The sequence below is a fragment of the Petaurus breviceps genome, unplaced genomic scaffold (assembly GCF_028583685.1).
Source record: "Petaurus breviceps papuanus isolate PSGF00001 unplaced genomic scaffold, PetGlider_PUasm1.0 37, whole genome shotgun sequence".
Lineage (NCBI taxonomy): Eukaryota > Metazoa > Chordata > Mammalia > Diprotodontia > Petauridae > Petaurus > Petaurus breviceps.
In genome coordinates this window covers 96,438,993-96,459,185 of record NW_027186296.1, presented here as the reverse complement: position 1 = coordinate 96,459,185, position 20,193 = coordinate 96,438,993, and the positions used below count along the sequence as shown (strand labels likewise).

Genomic DNA, 20,193 nt, shown 5'->3' with positions numbered 1-20,193 from the left:
GGGGGGGGGGGGGGGGGGGGGAAGGCTCTGGAATTACTCAGTATTATCGGTTTGTTTCCGCTGAAATGGCTCCGCCAGCCCCTCAGCCTGGGGAGTCAGCGCCCTGCAGGCAGCTTGCTAGTGGTCCTTAGATAATCCTCCCACTTCCTCGCAGCCGCTGCTTATCCCTAGAGCACTGGAGTGGCTGCAAGGTGTCCAGAAGCAGGACTAGAATCAGAATCAGAACGTTACCTCTCTAGGACTCCGAGTGAACAAACGTGGGCCAGCTTGGGGATAGTGGGAAAAACCCCAGGTTCTGTGGAGTCGGATGCCCTTGCTTGCAGATCGTGGATCTGCTTGGTTTTTTCTACCCTTCTTTCATTTCTCTGAGCCTCCCTTTTCTCATCTTGTAAAGCAAAGCGATTTAGGCTGAGGTCTGTTTCGAATTCTGCGATGAATTAGTCCATTCCTCTTATTTGCAGACACTAAGCCCCATTAAGGGGAAGTAGCTGGCCCAAGGTGGAACTAAGCTTTGAACCTGTATCTCCTGACCAGTGTTTTTTCACCTACAAGGTCAGGACATCATAGCATTTCTGACAATTTAGCTTGTCAGCTGAGCATACATCTTATTTTCCTTTCCCTACGCTAAAATAAAAAGATGAAGTTATTGATAACCTGGGAATTAGAACTTTATTTGCCAAAGTGTTTCATTTTTTCAAGTTTATATCGGAATTCATTTAAAAGTTATTCTATTCTTTTAAAAGACGAATAATTCCCACATTCTCTGTCAGAATTCCCCTCCCCCAAGAAATTAAAATAAACCAAACCTGTGGCAGAGTTGAGCAGAGATGGAGAGTTGCTGTTACTGAATTCTGTGACTTCGCCACCAGAATGTTAACACCTAAAGTGGTATGAAGGTTGTGATTTATAGCTAGAAGATTCCATTCTGTTCACCAATAGTGTAGTCTGAATGCATTCAAAGGTTTGAACTATGTTCCTTTTCTCTCTGAGAGCGACCATATCTGGGGGGAAAACTTTAAACAGAGTTTTTTTTTAAAAAGCCAGCTCCAATTTCTGATATCCTCTCTACTGGATTGATCCATCAACCTATAGAATACTGTGGCTCTTAAGAACAAACTAACAGAATCCCTCCATTTTGATTTACTAGGTTTTTCAGACTGAAAAATTTCCATGCTAAGTTGGACAAACAAGCAAACAAGTTGCATTAATAAAGGAAGTAGTGTGTGGGAGGGAAAAGAGCCCTGAACTGAGAGTTGGGAAACTAACGAAGTAGGGTCTATCACTAAATAGCTATGTGATCTTGGAAAAGTTATGCCACCTACTCTGTAAACTGAGGGAGCTGAACTCTCAGGTCCTTCCCAGCGCTAGTGTACCATGATTCTGTGATTGTTACCTGAGAACTGGTTTAACAGACTGGCAGCCTTGGCAATTACATTACAAAGTGAGTGATTGGCAATAGGATATTCAAGAATGCCAACAGTATGTATGTATGTAGCCTATATTTTCAGTCCCATTCTGGGTTAAGCAACCCAGTTGTGGCCAATAATTTTTAACATTTGCAAACCAAAAACATCTAGCTGAGTCATAAACTTAAACTTTTATTTAATAAACATTTATTATTGTTGTCTTAATGAGTAACTGTCATCACTAGGAGCCCTCCATAACTTTCACTTAAGTGCTGGACTTCACCTTATTAAGATCTCAGGTTAGCCCTGGCCTGGCTTTTATTCCACCATCCTAGAGTTTAGACTTAAATAAACTGAAATAGCAGGGTGTTTTAATTTACTCTGAGAGCCTGTCTCATACTGACAAAGGGCAGAAAGATTTAGATCCTGATGGAACATTTATCTCTGAAGCTATATGGTTTCACTGTTTCCTTTTTTTTTTTTTTAAGGGAGCATTGCTAAGCCAACCTTAGACATTTGGATTGTAAGCAGCCACATGGAAATCTGTGGAATGGTGGGTGAGTGAAGGAGTTTGTACTTTTTATCCTTTCACCTCTACATCAGGCCTGGATTTATTTCAAGGAGCCATCCCCCCTCCCCACCCCATCCCCTAGCCAGTGCAATTTCCTCTCCTGGCAACAGAACTGACCGGTGAGTGGCAATTCATCAGACCTCTGGCGTCTTGAGGCTCTTCAAAAACATGAGGTCAACCCTTGAGAATGAGGAAGCTTGGCCTGTGTCCAGAGAGCAATGGTGATGCTGTTTGTCAGGGTATGTGCTCCAACTGTCCCCAGGGCAGCAAAGTTGTTTGCTATTTCTGTGGATTATCGAGGGTTGCTGAAAGTAACTTGGTGCTAATTGCAGTAGTACCTGGGATAACAATTATCTTTATGGGACATGAGATTTTTATCAGGTTTAGGTGGAAGTTTTTGGTGCATTTTAATTCTACCTATCATACACACACACACAGCACAAATTCTAGGTTCTGTGTTGTTAAACAAATGCATAAATACTTATTGAATGAATTAAGCCAAAAATTAAAAAGGGGAAATTAAGCTAGGTTAGGTGAAATTGGTGCCATCATTTCTGATCAACCCCCTAAAAAATGGGCTACTTTCTTTTCTGTAGATTAAAAGGTGGTAGTTAGATAAACATGATTCTCTAGCTTTACAAATTATGTAGATATGGTCCTTGTACTCAGGGTGCTTTTAGGAGGGGAAATAAGACATAAATAGATAACTAAGAGACTACATGAAATATGAGAGAGGTGCAAAATAACTGATCATCTTGAGGAGAAAAGACGTCATTTTTGGCTACTGAGATCAGAGAAGGCTTCATGAAGGCAATGGTATTTGAGCTGGTCCTTGAGGGATGGGTAGGATTTTAAAAAGCAGAGTTTGAAAGGAGGGCATTCAAAATGTAGGGATGGAGACTAGGCCTGCTATTTCATCGATCTAGGGAATTGCTTGATAGGAAAACTCCCTCTTCATGCCAATCTGAACCTTCTTTACAATTTACAGTCTCAGAGGCCTACGTACAGCACCTAGAGATGAAGGGATTTGCGCAGGATCATATAGACAGTAGGGGACATAGGTCAGGCTTCCTGATTCCAAGGCCAACTCTTTAGCCACATAGCAAGCCCTCATGAATTCTTGTTGAATTGAATTGAATTAAAAGGCACCAAACTGGAGAACCTTGACTATCGGGCTAATCCTTCATTTGATAGATAGGATTTTGAGTCACAGGAGTAAAATAGTAAGAACATAAAGAATGGTAAGGCCCATAAAGAAACCCTGCATCTGCCAGTAAGTCAGTCAGTCAGTCAGCGGGCATAGTCAATGACTTAATTTGTGCTGGGTGTTGTGGACACGAAGAAAAGTAAAAACAGCGATTCCTTTGCAAACCCTTGCTCCAGCCCTGCTAGTTTGTGACTGAAATGTAAAATTTACATGAAATTTGAAGCAAGGCACATGAAAAAATGGGACTATGGGCTGGTTGGAAAGCTATTATCTGGATCGCACACTACTACTTTGAAGGAAAAAAAATGGCCTCTTTTCTTGTTGATTAATTTCATAATTGGAAACCTTTTCCCATAACCCATCCAGTTGAATTATGTGCATTTTTTGCAAAATAATTTTTATGGATGTTTTCTGATTCTTACATCACATAGTATCACATGTATCCCCCCTTTCCCTTCCCTTAGAGCCTTCCCACATGACAAATAGTGTTGTTTTTTTTAAACAGGAGAAATAAAATTCAACATAACAATATACTGAGAAAGTTTGAAAGCATACCCAATCCATAACACCTGTGGACCTCTAACTTCCACCAGGTTGGGGATGTCTTCTCATAACTCTGTAGTCAAACACTGTTTAATCTTTGAATTATATACATTTTAAGCAACTTTCACCCGTCTTTCATTCATTCATTCGACAAGTAAATATTGGAAAAATGGAAGAGGAGTATTTATTAACTACGACTGCAGGCCTGATCTCTTGATTAGTTTTGAGGGAAGATACAAAGAAGATAAAAGGCTTTATGTAGTGGAATGTTCATATGGATGGTAGGGACAGTGATGATGCCCTTCAGAGGGAAGTCCAGGACTTGGGGAAGGCATCCTGGAACAGGGATGATTTCAGCTTGACTCATGAAGGAAGAAAGGAAGGAGGATTTGGATAGGTTACCGGGGAGGTAAGTTACAGTCTAAGCATGGAAACCTCCTGAGTAAAGGCTTAGTCTTCAGTCAGTCAATAAACATGTGTTAAGTGACTATTACTATGCTAATCACTGCGTGTTCAGGATGTTGGGGGTGTGGGGGACAGAGAAGAGCCCATCCTAACCATAGTTACAATTAGGGCTCAGAGGTAAATGAATTTGGAGAGGCCACGCTGTGAGGGCTCTGAATACCTTCTAGTTATCCACATTTGTTTTCTAAAAGTAGGCGTGAATAAATGTTTTTCCTAAATGAGGTTTTCATAAAGATTGAATGGCACTAAAATAATAGTTATATTGATTTTCTATTAGCTGATGCCTTTGAGACAGCTGATTTAATGATAGTTCACTGACACTTTCAAGACAATTTAAGATTCTTTTAAAAATCATCCCTTTCCCTTGTCTAAATTATATTCACATTTACTTAACTGTTTTCACCGTGTACATAGATAGCCCCCATACTAGCTAATGTCCATTTTTTTTTTTTGTTAGTGGATTAGTCTTTGTCCTGGAACAGATGCTTTTTTTGCCACCAAATTAGTTATTGTAATGATGGCTATTACCCTAATAATGGGCAATTTTCCAATCTCAGTGGTGTTATCTGAATTCTAACAAAGCAAAAAATAGTGCTTACCCATAATCTTTAGAGACCAAGGCTAATAGGCTGGATTTTCTTGGCACTTTTTTGTAAGGCCAAGTTAAATACCACCCACAAGATTATCAGTAATAAAATTAAAATGTCTGCATAAGTATAAGTCTAATAATTTGATGATCTTTGATGGACATTATCTAGTTACTAGAAAATAACTGTGAGCTATGTATGTTGATGTGTCTTGCTCAGATTCAGTTCCTCCCCAAATGTGACCTGGTCAGAATGACTAGATATCATGAGGCAGTACAGATTAAGGAAAAGAATGTTGAACTAGAAGATGTAGGTTTATATCCTGCCTTTACTACTGACTAGCTGTGTGACCTTGAGCAGTAACAACCTCTGGGATCATGGGTTTCCTCATTTGTGAAATAATGTTGATACTACCAGCACTACCTGTGTCATAAGTTTATAGTTAACACAAATGAGAGAATAAACATAAAATATTTTCAAACCATAACATGTTATATAGACATAAGCTGTTATTAATCTAACCAGTGCAGGTAATCAACTCATAGTTGCTCAAGTCTCCCTTGCCTAGAGCTAAAATTGGTTGAAATCCTAGACTAAAAAATAGGAAATTTCAGTTCTAGTCTGTGCTCTGCCTCTAAATAGTTGTGTGACTTTAGGCAAATCACTTTTCTCTGAGCCTCAGTTTTTTACTCTGTAGAGTTCAGAGATGATGATCTAAATTCCTTACCCTGACAGTCTGTGATTTTAGTTGAATAGTCATATTTGATTTTTTTTTAACCTTTAGTTCCTGTTAAGGTATACAGGACATGAAATACCTCTGGCCTCACTCAACATCTATATAACCTTTGCTTCCTTCCTTCTTCCCTCCCTTCTTCCCTCCCTCCTTCCCCTCCTTCCTTCTTCCCTCCCTCCCTTCCTTTCTTCTTCCCTTCTTTCCTTCCTCCCTCCCTGCCTGTCTTTCTTCAGTCCCCTTCTCTCTCTCTTCCTTGCTCCCTTCCCTTTTCCATACTTTCCTCCCTCTGTCCCTCCCTTCCTTCTTTACATTGAACAAGATGCCAGAGAGTAGCTACAGTGTAGAAAGATTCTGTAATCAGTTGAAATTTCCAGAAGTTCATGAGAGAAGAAATTCAAGGATGGAGCCAGGGGCAAAACACAGAGCCACAAATACCTTTTCATAAATTCCCAAACAAGAAAGAGGAACTAGATAGTCTAATGGATGGAGGCAAGTTTGACCTCATAGGTGTCACTGAACATCGGTAGGATGAGATCCATGACTGGACTTTATATGAGCATCTATATCATATCTAAGAATTTTTGCACCTGGGGGAAGTATTGAAAACAGCTCCCAGGGAAATAGAAGGATCTCTAAGCTGGGGAGGGGTGGTAGACACTTTCCCATAGAGGGAAACGGAGATCCCAAGAAACTTGCTCTCACAGGCAGAGATTTCAGGGACATGGAAGCCACCTTCTGGGGAAATCTCTGTCTCTTACACCCCCCCACCCCCTTCAAACTAGTCATGGAGTAGCTTTCTATTTTTACTAGCTGTTCTTCATAACTAGGTGTTAATTTTAGTTGTTTCTTACGACTTGGTGTCTAAAAAGCCTCCGTACTGGGAATGGGAGTGAGTGAGGGGTAAAATGGTAACCTTAGCAAACATGATGCTTTGGAGAGGATGCTAAAAGAAGGTTCAAAGCCTTGTATGCTAGAGCTGGGAGGAGCTTTAGGGATCATCTATTCCAACTAGGTCTTCAGGCTCATTATCTAGCTCTTTCAGTCAGGCTATTCTCCTGGTTTCTTTACTCAGGTTAAGCAGCTGAACAGGGAAGGAGGCTTCCTTAGGCCTTTCAGATATACCCTGGTTCCAAGATCAACTCACTGTCCCCTTCTCCAATTGACAGAAAATTTTGAGAAGTAGTTGAGAGTAATTTTTTTTTTAATTTATATACTTTATTTTATTTTTTGCTTTTGTTTTGGAGGGGGGAGGCAGGGCAATTGGGGTTAAGTGATTTGCCCAAGGTCACACTGCTAGTAAGTGTTAAGTGTCTGAGGCAGAATTTGAATTCAGGTCCTTCTGACTCCAGGGCTAGTACTCTATTCACTGTGCCTCCTAGTGGTCCTGAGAGTAAAATTGAGAAGGAAAATAAAGGTTTTCCCCTCCTGCCCTGATTGAGAGGTTGACTTCCTTTCTTCTTTAACCTACCTGAAATACCTTGCTACTGACCCTCCCCCAAGTAAACCTTACTGAGAGGCTGGACCAGGAGAAACACTTCCCCTGCTCTAGGGGCAATCAGGTTCATGTCCCTGAAGAGTCTGGGCCCTATAGTTCCCTGTCTTGGCACCCAGGATAGCCGGTCATACTTTCACCTCTGTTTTCCTGTCCACCCCCAACTCCATTGTGTGTGTGTGTGTGTGTGTGTGTGTGTGTGTGTTGGGGTGAGGAGGGGACATTGGACACTTTTTTCTTTTTCTGTCCTCAGCCATTTGAAGTATACTCTTAGCCACAGGAGATGGGTGTTCTCTGGACTACTTAGCAGTTTTAGCAGTTTCCTAGGGCAGAATATGCTTGAGGTGGGCCATGATGAGTCACTGTTGTGGGACCTGCTATCCGGGCAAGGGCTTCCTTCCCACCAGAGGTCAGTTCCATTAGTGGTTGCCTAACACCTTTCTCAGATAAATCAGGTGACTACTCTTACTCTCACCAGCCTGTCACCAATTTGGACTGTCACTAATTAATTAATACTAGGCTTAGTTTTATCTGTTTCCTTAGAGGAATACAAATGGTATTAGTGGTCTTTTAAACTCTACCCCTACCCTCAAGAGGAAAAAACAAAACAAGAAACAAATCATTCCCAACCTTAGGAAAATCCCCATCTTGCAGCAAAGCCCTTGTCTTCCCTGCCTTGATTATGGCTATGATGGATATAACTTATTCATAAGAAAAAGGTCCCTTCCAAAAGTTTTGCAGTTCTGTAATAAATAAAGCGTGTTTGTGTGTGTGTGTGTGTGTGTGTGTGTGTGTGTGTGTGTGTGTGTGTGAAGTATAATGCAGTGTAGTGGAAAGAGAACATTATATAAAGATATCATCATGTGAGAAAATCCAGGAATGAGAAGGGGTTTCATGGTAAAGAGCATTTGGGTCAAGATCAATGGAGGGAGAGAAAGAAGTGATTTTTGTGATTAAACTACAACAGACCCACCTGGATAGAAAGAACTAGAGGAGAAGTTTGGGGAAAAGATCACAAGGCTGGTCAAGGGACATGACAGAATAGTGGGGGGGTCTTCAGGTGCCTTCCTGAAAATGTAGCACTCCTGCCAAAAGCAAAATACCTAATAATATTTTGATTTGTCTTGATGGTCATTTCATCCTTCAAAGTGTGGAGGAACCAAGAGAGATAGAGAAAGCTCAACTAGAGTCATCTCCTACATGAGGCCTTTTCTGATCCCTCAAGAAGCCACTGCATTTCCCACCACCCTTTGCCAATTAAACTACCTTTCATCTACTTTTGTATCTAGATATATATATGTATGTATGTATATATATATATATATTTATATATTTACATGTTGATTTCCCCACTGAATATAAATCCTTGAAGGCAGAGGAGCCTGGTTTGTCTTTTTTTTTTTTTTTACCTATTCCTAGCACATTTCCCGACTCATGGTAGGCACATGATGAATGCTTATGGACTGATAATTTTGGATCTGATTGTTCCCAACAAGGAGAAACTTGTTGCTGGGATGAAGATATTGGGAGCCCTGGGGTCAAGAGACCCTGCTTTCTTTTAGGGTTTAGGTTAGAGAAAGAAAGAAAATCTGGATATAAATTCCAGGTTTGGGAAAAGCAGGTTTCATGGGGATCAAAGAAAGGATGGGTAAGATCCCATCAATTACAATTCTACTTGGGCAGTCATCCCAGGAGGTATAGGGATGAAATTCTGAAGACACAAAGAGAAATAATTCCAATGAAGAAGAAGGAGGCAGATCATCTGAGGAGACTGTTGTGGCTACACAGAGAACCCATTAATGGATTTAGCTTTTTAAACAATAAGGTACGGAAGATGGGAGTGAGGACAGATAACCAGATGAATAAAGGATGGTAGACTTCTGCAAGAATAGCATTCAGAGCACTAAAGTTCCAAATAAGGTAAGGCTGACAAGGAAAGCTAAGGAAAACAAAAAGAACTTTTAAAATTATATTGAGGAAAAGATGAGGATCAGAGAAGGGATAGGATGTCTCCTCACAGTGAAGTGGAGTATGATAACAGAGGCAGAGCTGCTAAGTTCTTTTCATTCTATTTTCTTTGCCAATGAGAATAGCAATTGTATTGTATGTCTTTGGTTTCCAAATGACCTTTGGACTAGAAAAGAGCATAAAAAAATGTCTAGTAGGAAGTTGATACCCAAGATTAGTAAGGAGATAGTAAGAGAACACCCAGCTGCCCTTGATGAATTCAAGTCATCTGGCCCAGATGAACTACAGCTTCACTTACTGAAAGGACTGTTGTAAAGAAGAAAGAAAGAAATAGGATGGAATCTTCAAACTCTGGATCACCGAGTTGATTTGGATTCTTAGAAAAATTGTAGAACATACTTAGAAAGATGGCTAATGAGTGTCCAGAAAAGGAAATGGGGATCCCAAAGTTTGTCCAGATCAGGTTGTGACAAACTAAACTTACTCCTTTTGTGATAGGGTTACCAAGCTGCACGCTATAGGTAGAATTTACCTGGACTTATTTAATGTGTATCTCGTGCTATTCCTGGGCACAAGTTGGAGAGATAGGAGCAAGATGATAGTACAACTGGATATATTTGGAACTGGTTGAATTGATGAACTAAATGAGTAGTTACTAATGAATCAATATGTCTTACTTAGTCTCTAGTGTATTGCTTCAGGGTATCTGTGGTTGGCTTGGTACTATCCATTTTCATGGGAGGCATCCTTATGAAATTTACAGTTGGTACAAAGCTGATACTGACTCAGTATCTAAAAAGATGGGGATAAACTAGAACTTTGGGCCAAATCTAATAAAATAAAATCTAATCCCCCTCCAAAGCCTCCCAAAACATCCTTTTTTTTTTTTTTTTGTAGACCAGAATCTTAATATGAGTCATCAATGTGATTTGGCAATAAAAGAAGCTAATTTTATTTTGAGCAATGTTGAGACGAAGCTCTCAAGAGAAGTGATGGTCCCTCTCTACTCTGCCCTGATCAGAACACACTTGGAATCTTGTGTCCAGTTCTGGGAACCGCATTTTATTAAGGGGATGATGAGCTGGAGAGTGTCTAGAAGAGGAGGGACACAGAATGGTGAAAGATCTTTAGGTCATGCCATATGAAAACTGGTAATATTTAGCCTAGAAAAGAAAAGATTGGGGTGGCTAGGTGGCACAGTGAGTAAAGCACTGCCCCAGAGTCAGGAGGACCCGAATTCGGTACAGGCCTCCGACACTTAACAACCACACACACAAAAGTAGCCAACTAGCAGTGTAATCTTGGGCAAGTTACTTAACCCCAGTAGCCCTCCAAAAAAAAGATTGGAAGAGGGTAGAGGGGTGGAGAAGCACGATTTCTCTTTTAGAGGACTTGAAAGACTGTCTAATGGAAGAGGGATTTGTCTTGTTGTTTTTGACCCCTGAGGGCATAATTAAGAGCAGTAAGTGGAAATTGGAAATAGGCAAATTTAGGTTTGAGGTAAGACAAAATAATTCCTCCAATGGACTGGCTGGTGAGGAAGCGAATTTTCTCTCTCAAAGATATCTTCTAGCTAAATCTGGCTACCTTATGGTGTTGATTTCTTTTTCCAGTTTGAATTGGACTGACAGCAACTGAGGTTCCTTCCAACTTTGAGATTTTGTGATCTTATAAATAAAATAGGTCTCTGCTGTTCTCAAGCAGCTTACAGTCTAAAGATAAACAGGGCTTACCATTCATTCCTCTAGTATTTACAGGACTTTTATTTGTGTTCCCTTTCCCTACTCCCCATTCTTCTTCAGTTACCTGGTGCCTTCTTTTTTCTCTCAAAGTATCTACCCTTCACAAAACAACAAAACCAACTCAATAATGAAAATGTACAGGGAAATGATGTGATATTCTGATTTGTATTTTGAAACTAATTCACATTGTAATAATAACAACTCATAGTTACTTATAGACTTTAACATTTTCCCTACAATCACCCAGTGAGGCAGGTATTGTAAATACCAATGACGGCTTTTTGGACACCCTATAAGTATTTCCCCCATTTTACAGTTGAAGACAATGAGACTTAGAGACACTGTGACTAATCTGAGGATTATAGGACTTAGAATTTGCAAAGGATCTTATCAAATCTCAATTTCAAACTTCATTTTCTAAAGAAACTGACCAGAGACTTGCCCATGGTGATATGGATAGTAAGTTAGTTTACCTAACCTGTGTGTGATGGAACCAAGCTTTGGCTATTTTTTTCCTGCACTTCTAGTCTAGCATTCTTTTCATGATTCCATGATGCATAGTAAGTACCCATGTGAGCTGCTTAAACAGTAACACGGTAGGAGGGAAAACTCAGCATTTATATAGCTTTTAGACACTAGAGAACATATGGAGGGAAAATGCTAATGCTTCAGTGGATCAGATCTGTGACCCTATGTCCTCCAGATGGGTAGATGGCACCTATACTTTTTTATCCTGATGGATTCTTGTCCATGTCCTCACATAAATCATCCCTAGGGGGCCCAACCAACCTGCTGGCATCATTTTTCATGATTCTTTTGGAATTATGTGGGGTACCAATGCAGTACACAGTCTGTTTCTGTGTTATACCAGCCTACTTCCTCTTCTAGTCTTAAATCTCTTGGAAGATATCTCATATGCTGTTTTGTAACCCAATTCATCATTTGTAATATATTGTGACCTATTTATGTCCATTATGCTTCTGTCCAGTACCCTTTGGGTGACTTGCAGTTTTGATTCCTTGGAGAGGGTGGTATTCCATAATTGGTAGCCACATAGTATCCCTGGAAGAATATTATTACCAAAAGGATGTGATTTTGTTTCTCCCAGAAGGGTCATTGAAAGTTTGAAAAGATTATGAGATTTCCCAAAGACAATTCAATCCAACCTCTTCCTTATCCTTAATCGTATACCTAGTTAATTGTCCTTCTGGAGCGTCTGTCCTAGTCATATGTACACGCTAATGGAACAATTCTATGGACTATCCATTCACTGAATAACAGTCTGGAAAATAGGCATTCTTTATTAATTTGGTTTCCCCCCTCTCTGGATGGTTAAGCCAAACTCTTCTGAGCAATTTTAAATCTCATTGAACAGATTCTCTAATGTCGTGGGGCTCGACACTCTCAGCATAGCTGTGCTTTTCACTTTAAGGTCTGAAAAACACTTTGCTTAAATTATCTTATGATCCTCATAACAGCTTAGTAAGGTAAATTCCACAGGTATAATTATCTTCTTTTGAAAGATGAGGAAGCTAAAGCTCAGAGAAGTGATCTTATTAGTTCCTCTAGATTTAATTATTAACTATATGCAGATGAATCATATCTATATATCCATCCCTAGCCTCTTCCTTGAACTTTAGGCTCAGATCAGCCACTGCATCTTAGACATTTCTTCCTGGACATTCTATAAGCATCTCAAACTCAATATGTCCAAAACAGAATTCACTATTTTCCTTCCCTTCTCCCCCTGGTCCCCCCAAACCAACCCTTTTTTTAATCTTCCATATTTTTTATTGAGGTTAATACTGTCCTTACAGTTACCTGGCTTCCTAGGAATCACCCCTCAGCTTTTCATTCTCTCTCCCTTCCATTTCCAGTTAGTAGCCAAATCTTATAGATTCTGCCCCATCTTTTGCCTGTTGTCTCCTCTCTATTCACATGGCCCAATTCAGTCCTTCATCACTGCTCCCTTGCAATAACCTTCTAATTCATTTCCTGGTCTTCAGTTTCTCCCAGTGTCTAATCCGTCCTCCAGAGCAACCAAAGTGATATCCCTAAAGCACAGGTTGTACATATCACTCCCCTGCTCAAGTAAGCTGAGAAACTGCCTCCAGCATCAAATATAGATTCTTGCTTGGCATGTAAAACCCTTCACAATCTGGTTCCAGCCTATTTTTTCCAGATTTATTACAGATCCTCCATGAGGCTTGTCCTTATCTCCCCACTTGCTGGTGCCTTCACTCAAAAATTATTTTGAATTTACTTTGTATAATATATTATACCTATGCATTCCTCTTTCCCCCTTTAGAATCCAAGCTCCCTGAGGACTGGAAGTGTTTGTTCCATTTTGTCTTTGTGTCAAGGTGTCTTCGTAGAGCCTGGTGCTTAATAGATGCTTTCTGGTTAATTGATTAAAGGTTAAGTGACTTGGCCATGGTCACTTGTAGCCACTGGTGGAATTTGATCTCAGGGTCTCTTTCCTGTTGATTCCAAGTCCAGTACTATACCATATGGCCTTTCAGCTTTAAAAGTCTATGATTCTTTGAAATTTCAGTTTTAAAATAACTACATAAGCCTCTGGAGGTATGTTTGGTTTGAACGGGCCAAAGCTCTGTCTGGAAATCTACCCAGAGACTATTTTTAGACAAGGCAGGGGATCAGTCAATTTATGGAAATATTGTGGGGAACTGGAAATTTGCCTGATGGGGCATACTTTTAATATGGCTGATTTCTATAAGCCTTTTAAAATAAGTCAGGGCTTATAAGGGGGTAGACCTGGAATCCCAAATGAAGAACTTTTAGCTCTTGAATTTTAAGGGGAAAAATGGGGCCTTCTTGAGTAGGCCTCCTGCAGTGATAACCCCTTTGCAAGCATGGGATAAAAGATAAAAGGTTCTTGGCTTGTTTTTCAGGCCCTGCTTTGATGATCTTTGTGACTCATGCCCTAGCAACCATGCTTTAATTCTCTTTTCTTTAAGGGAGTGAATGTAGACAGGAACTATACGATAATTATAACAACAGCAACAATAATACATTTATATCACACTTTTTTCACAAACTATAATTCAAGTTATTTTCCCCATTTTGTAGATGAGACTCATGGAGGTTAAGTACTTTGCACAAGATCATATAGCTAGTAAACTTAGGGAATTTGAACTCAGTTTTTTTAAAGGCATCACTTTCTTTTCTTTAATTTAATTTTTCAATTAAATAAGTATCCATTTTCTCTCCCTCACACCTTCCCTCTCCAATGGAAAAATAAAAATAAAATCATTGTAACAAAAATGCATAGTCAAAATAAACCCCCACGTTGTCTCTAAAAATCTATATCTAATTCTTCATGTGGCATCTATCAGTTCTCTGTCAGGAGGTGGGTAACATATTTCATCATCAGTCTTCTGATTGGTCATTGCATCCTTTAGAATTCTTGAGTCTTTTGAAGTCATTTGTCTTGAAATTGTTTTTATTATTGGATAAATTGTTCTCCTGGTTCTGCTCACTTCAGTCTGTAACAATTAATTCCAAGGTTCCCAAACCATTCTTTTTAATACATACATACATATATATATATATATATATATATATATATATATATATATATTTTAGGCAATTGGGGTTAAGTGACTTGCCAGGGTCACACAGCTAATAAGTATCTGAGGTCAAATTTGAACTCAGATCCTCCTGATTCCAGGACTAGTGCTCTATTCACTGTACCACCTAGCTGCCCACCTTTTAATATTTCTTACAGCAAAATAGTACTCCATTACATTGATATACCATAATTTGTTTAGCCATTTATTCATTAATGGATACCCCCTTAGTTTCCAGTTTTTTTTTTTACCAGAAAGAGTAGCTATAAATATTTTTTTTACATATGAGTACTTTCCTCCTTTCTTTCATGTCTTTGGGGTTTAGATCTAGATGTAGTATTGCTTGATCAAAGGGTAATGCAGTTTAGTAACTTTCAGGGTATAATTACAAATTATTTTCCAAGATGGTTGTGCTCATTCATAGTTTCACCAACAATGCATTGATATATCTATTTTCTGGGAATCTCTCCACAATAACTGTGGTTTGACATGCATGCCATCTCTATGTCCAGATTATTGATAAGAATGCTAAACAGCACAGGATGATCACAGACCCTTGGGCTCTCCACAAGAGACCTCCTTCTAAATTGACATTGAACAATTAATTAATTCAATGGTCATCAAGAATTAAACTATTGGATTAGCTTTGAATCTGCTTAATTGTGCAAATCTCTAGCCTGTATCTTCTCTTTTCTCTTACAGAGAATAGAATAAGAGACTGGATCAAACATTTTGCTAAAATTTGGGCAAACCATAGCTATAGCCCTCTTTTGCCTACTAGTCTAGTAACTGTCAAAAAAAGAAAAGGTGATGGCCTTTTGTGATGAGGATTCTAGGTGGTACATGCAGTGGGTGGTATAGTGCTAGGCTAGGAATCACATAGAATTAGTCACGTACTAGCAGTGTGACCTTGGGCAAGTCACTTAACCACTCTCTGCCTCAGTTTCCTCCACTATAAAATAAGGATTATAATAGCATCTGCCTCCCAGGGTTGTTGTGAGGATCAAATGATATTTGTAAAGTGTTTAGCACCATACCTAGCACACAGAAGGCACTTAATAAATAATTGTTCCCTTCCTTTTCTAATCATCCTTCTATAATTGTTCCCTTCTAGAATTTTACCAGGACAGTAGAAGTTACATTCCCTGGTTGTTAGTGTAAGAGCTCAGTTCTCTCACTTTTTTTTTTAATTGGCACATTTGTTCCTCTTCAGTCATGTGGCACCTCTTCTGTTTTCCATGATCTTTCAAAGACCAAAGGGTGGCTCAGAAATCCCATCTACCAGTCTTTTCAGTGCTCTGGGACTTACTTATTATCCTGTGTATTTAAGTCCCTATTAGCTATGGTCCTTCTATTCTTTTCAGTTCAAAGACCATTCTCTTTGACACAGAATACTGAAGCCCCATTGTGGCTTTATTAGAGATGACTAAGAGGAGACTGGACAGTGAAGGAAAAGTCTGAGAAATCAAATAACTTTACACAAAAGCCTCTTAAAAATTGCAGTCTAGACGTTAGTGTAGGGGCAAACGCCTCTCTATACTTCATCAGCCCTGAAAGCTACTTATATTGTTGAGACATACAATCTATGTTGTTCCTGATATTAACTCTGAACCACAATATCATATTCAGAGCTGGAAGAGATCTTAGAGATTATCTAGGCCAACCTGCCCATTTTTTTTACACATGAGGAAATTGAGTCCAGAAAGGTCAAGTGTAAGGTAAGAAATGTCAAGGTGCAAGTTAAGTCTGCCTAAGAAGACAGAGAAGCATGTAATGTATTTTAGAAACATTTTCATCCAAAACAAAGTGTGAGGATTAAAAGAAGGAAACCTCATTTAAATGGAAAATGAGCTTTGGTGGAACAGTTTGCTCCCTCCTTGGTGATGCCGAATCAATGAAATGTGGTCAGTCCTTTCCATTTAGCTTGGGAAATTTTAATCCTGTCAGTGTGTCTTCTGCTGTGCTTTACCCTATGTCTTTTTTGAGCTCAGACTTCCACAACACACTAGCAGCGTTACTATTAACATGGGGAATGCTGACAAGCTCACTCGGGAGGCTGAGTTTTCTGGCTGGGGTTCTTTACCATTAGCTGTGCTGACACTTCCTGACGATCATTTTTCCCCCGGGGGGCCAAAGGGTGTTTTTGTCTGTCGGCAGTAAAAAATACATTAGGTATCCACCAACGGAAAAAGATTAATACTGATTGTTGGTTTAGTATTCAGTAGCCCTTCCAAAGCCTCTGATTTAACAGATCACATGTTTGTCAGGCCAGAATTTTGAAGTATAGCACCAGCTTTTTGCCTAAGAGATAGGAAACAGCTGGTCAGGGATAGGATAGAATCTGACTCTGTGTCCTTTGTTAAACCATCCTCTGGGACTGGCTGGTCAGGGCACTGTGCCAAGAAGGCCAAAGTTATGGGTTTGATCCCCACGTAGACCAGTTAATTGGGCTCCACCTCCATCAGCTGCTGCTGATTGTATGCTCTCAGTCAGCATACACGTATGCCCTTCTGCCATAGCTTGGAGAATCTTAATGCCTCCCTTCCTTCATTTTGGATGGAAAAATGGAGTCTTTAAATTTCTTGATTACGGAGATGTATCTGATTTCCTCCCAAGAACAGAAGCAGAATTTTTCCTGTGGTTTGGTGTATCACAAGAACCAATTCCCAGTTATCTAATGGAAGTTGAGAATTCTCTCTATGGGCAACTTTTCAGGACTAGTCTGTGTGTAATAGTAACACTTAGAATCACAGCTTCGGATTGGAAGGGACCTTAGAGGTCACTTAGTCCAAACCGTCCTCCTCATTTCACAGATAGGAAATTGAGGCCCAGGATGATGCAAGGTCATGCATGTAGGAAGTGGATTCCTTTGATTCTAAGCCCAGCCTTCTTTCTACTGTCAGTTGGCAGGTTACTTTGTTTGTGATGATGTTTATGAAGTAGGTAGCATAAGTATTGTTGTTTCCATTTTGCTGAGAAAGAAACTCGAATTTAGAGATACTTGCCTACACTCAGTCTGGTATAAAGATGCAGACCCAATACTTAAGATTTTCAGACAGGACACCTGGTGCGCTTTGTCTTCTACCATTGGTCCTTGCCATGTTGTTCCTTGCAGAAAACTTAGTTTTCCAAGAGCCTTCAATGGAGAACCAGTAGAATGCAGGCTCTCTGAGTTCAAGGACTTCTTGTCAATTTTGTCTTTGTCCAGTCAGAGGAAGGAAACCAGGATTTATTAACCACCTGTTATGTGCCCAGACACTGTGTTAAAAATTAAGCAAGTAAGAAATATGATATCATTTGATTCTCACAACAACCCGGGAGATATAGGTACTCTTGTCTCCATTTTACAGTTGAGAAAACTAAAGCAGACAGAAGGTAAGTGACTTGCCCAGGGTCACACAGTTAGTACATGTTGGAGGTTTGATTTGAACTCATCTTCCTGCCTCCCAAACCCAACACTATCCACTGTGCCTCTATCCACTGACTCTTTTTTTTTAATTTAAATTTTTTTTAGTTTTTAATATTCACTTTTATAAGATTTCAAATTCCAATTTTTTTCTCCTTCCCTCTTTCCCCTCCCCCTCCCAAAGATGGTAAGAAATCTGATAGAGGCTATCCATGTACAATCATATTAAACATATTTCCACATTAGTCAGGTTGTGAAAGAAGAATCAGAACAAAAGGAAAGAACTACCAGAAAGAAAAAAAAAACAGAAAAAAGTGAAAATACTATCTAACTGCCTCTTAATAAAAGCTTATTACATTGAGGCAATGCAGTATGATGGAAAAGAACACTGAATGTCAAGTCACAAGCCCAGAATTTTCATTCTAGCTCTGCCATGTATAAATTGTGTCACCTTGGACAAGTCACTTAAACTAATCCTGAGTTTCTTTGCCCATAAAATGGGAGAGTTGGACTAACTGCCCTTCTAGGCATTTACTAAAGGTTTGTTGAATTGAATTACATAGTTTAATCTTAAGTGACTAAATGGATTCAATTCATAGCTCAAAGGATCATAAATTTAGAGCTGGAAGGAATTTTAGAGGCCATTGAGTTATTATTATAAAGATGGTTTATTTTGTAGCCCATAACTTTGCTGAAGCTATTAATTGTCTCAGTAGCTTTGATGATTCCCTAGGATTCTTCAAGTGAATCATCATGTCATTAGCAACTAGGGATAGTTTCATCTTTTCTTTATCTATCTTTATGTTTTTAATTTCTTTCTTTTGTCTTATTTCTGTTGCTAGCATTTCCAGAATCACATCAAATAATTATGGGGAGAGTGGGTATTTTTGCTTAATTCCCCTATTTATTGAAGAAAGTTCTAGTGTATTGCCATTGCATATGATACTTAAATGTTTTAGATAGATGCTTTTTATGATATTAAAATAAGTTCCTTCTGCATTTATACTTCATAGGGTTTTTAGCATATAAGTCACACTTTTTCAAAGGCTCTTTCTGTATCTATTCAGATGATCGTGTGATTTTGGAAGTTTGGGTTTTAATATGACTAATTATGTCAGTTGTTTTCCCAATGTTGAACCATCCATGAATCCCCTGGTCTAAATCTCACTTGGTCATAATGAATGATTTCTTGGATAAATTTCTGTAGTTTAGCAGGACTTAGTTTAAAACTTATGAATCAATATTCATTAATGATATTGACCATAGTTTTCTTTTTATGTTTTATCTTTCCCTGGTTTAGGTATTAAGATTATATATTTTTCATAAAAAGATTCTGATAGGGTGCTTTCTTTATCAATTTTTTAAGAATAATTTGAGAAGTATGGGTACTAACTGTTCTTTAAAAATGTGATAGACTTCTCTTTGAAACCATACAGATTAGGAGTTTTTGATAGTTCCTTCACAGCTAGTTCTATTCCCCCCTCCCCAACTCCCTCACAGTTGTATTATTTAAGGTCTCTATATGGCCTTCTGATAATCCGTGTATTTTATAGTTTCAAAGGTATTCTTCTATTTTATTTGTGGTCTCAATTTTGCTAGCATATAACCTTAGCATATGTTCTGATTTTGAAAAAAATTCTTCTTGTATTGCTGAAATTTCACCTTTCTCATGTGCTATTTTAATGATTTGGTTTTATGCTCTCTTTTTAATCAGATTAATATTTTCAAAGAGCCAACTTTTAGTTTTATTTATTATTTCTATGATTTTTTGTTTTCAATTTATCTTTCTCCCCTCTTTTAATTTGTCCCTTTTTTTGTACTTATTTTAGGCTTATTTGTTGAATTTCTAATTTTTAAATGCACATCCAGTTTATTAATCCTCTCTTTTTCTGTTTTGTTGATGTATATTTGTAAGGATATAATTTCCCTCACTTTGGACTGATTTAAATTTATCCCATGAATTTTAGTATGTTGTTTCATCATTATAATTTTCTTATTAATTGTTTCTATAATTTGTTCTTCAACCTACTCATTATTTAGGATTTCATTGTTAAGTCTCCATTCTGGTCTGTATCTTTTATTTGTGGTCCTTGAACAATTACTATTTTTATTATATAATGGTCTATGAAGGATGTATTAGCTATTTTTGCCTTTTTACATTTGCTTGTAATATCTCTGTGCTCTGGTACATTGTTAATTTTGGTAAAAGTTCTGTGTGGTTCTGAGAAATATGTATATTCTTTTGCTGTCCCATTTGGAAAATGCTGTAAGTCTTGAAACTCTAGTTACTCCAGCAATTTGTTCAGCTTCATATTTCCCCTTTTTGTTTATCTATCTTTTAGATTTATCCAAAACTTGGAGAGAAATATTAAAGACTCTTGTTACTAATGTGTTACTGTGTATGGCTTCTTATATCTCAGATGTTTCCTTTATGAATGTGGATACTAAGGCATTTGAAACCTATACGTTTATCCTTGATATTG

General features: G+C 38.6%; 1 long non-coding RNA gene across 3 annotated transcripts in view; it reads left to right on the top strand.

The window, feature by feature from the left end:
* The window catches only part of LOC138169537 (uncharacterized), a 285,918-nt gene that overhangs the window by 280 nt on the left and 265,445 nt on the right, over positions 1 to 20,193 (top strand). For all 3 annotated transcript variants that reach the window (XR_011170377.1, XR_011170376.1, XR_011170378.1), the window contains exon 2: positions 1,895 to 1,963. This is a non-coding gene — a long non-coding RNA (uncharacterized lncRNA). The remainder of the gene's footprint in view (positions 1 to 1,894; positions 1,964 to 20,193) is intronic.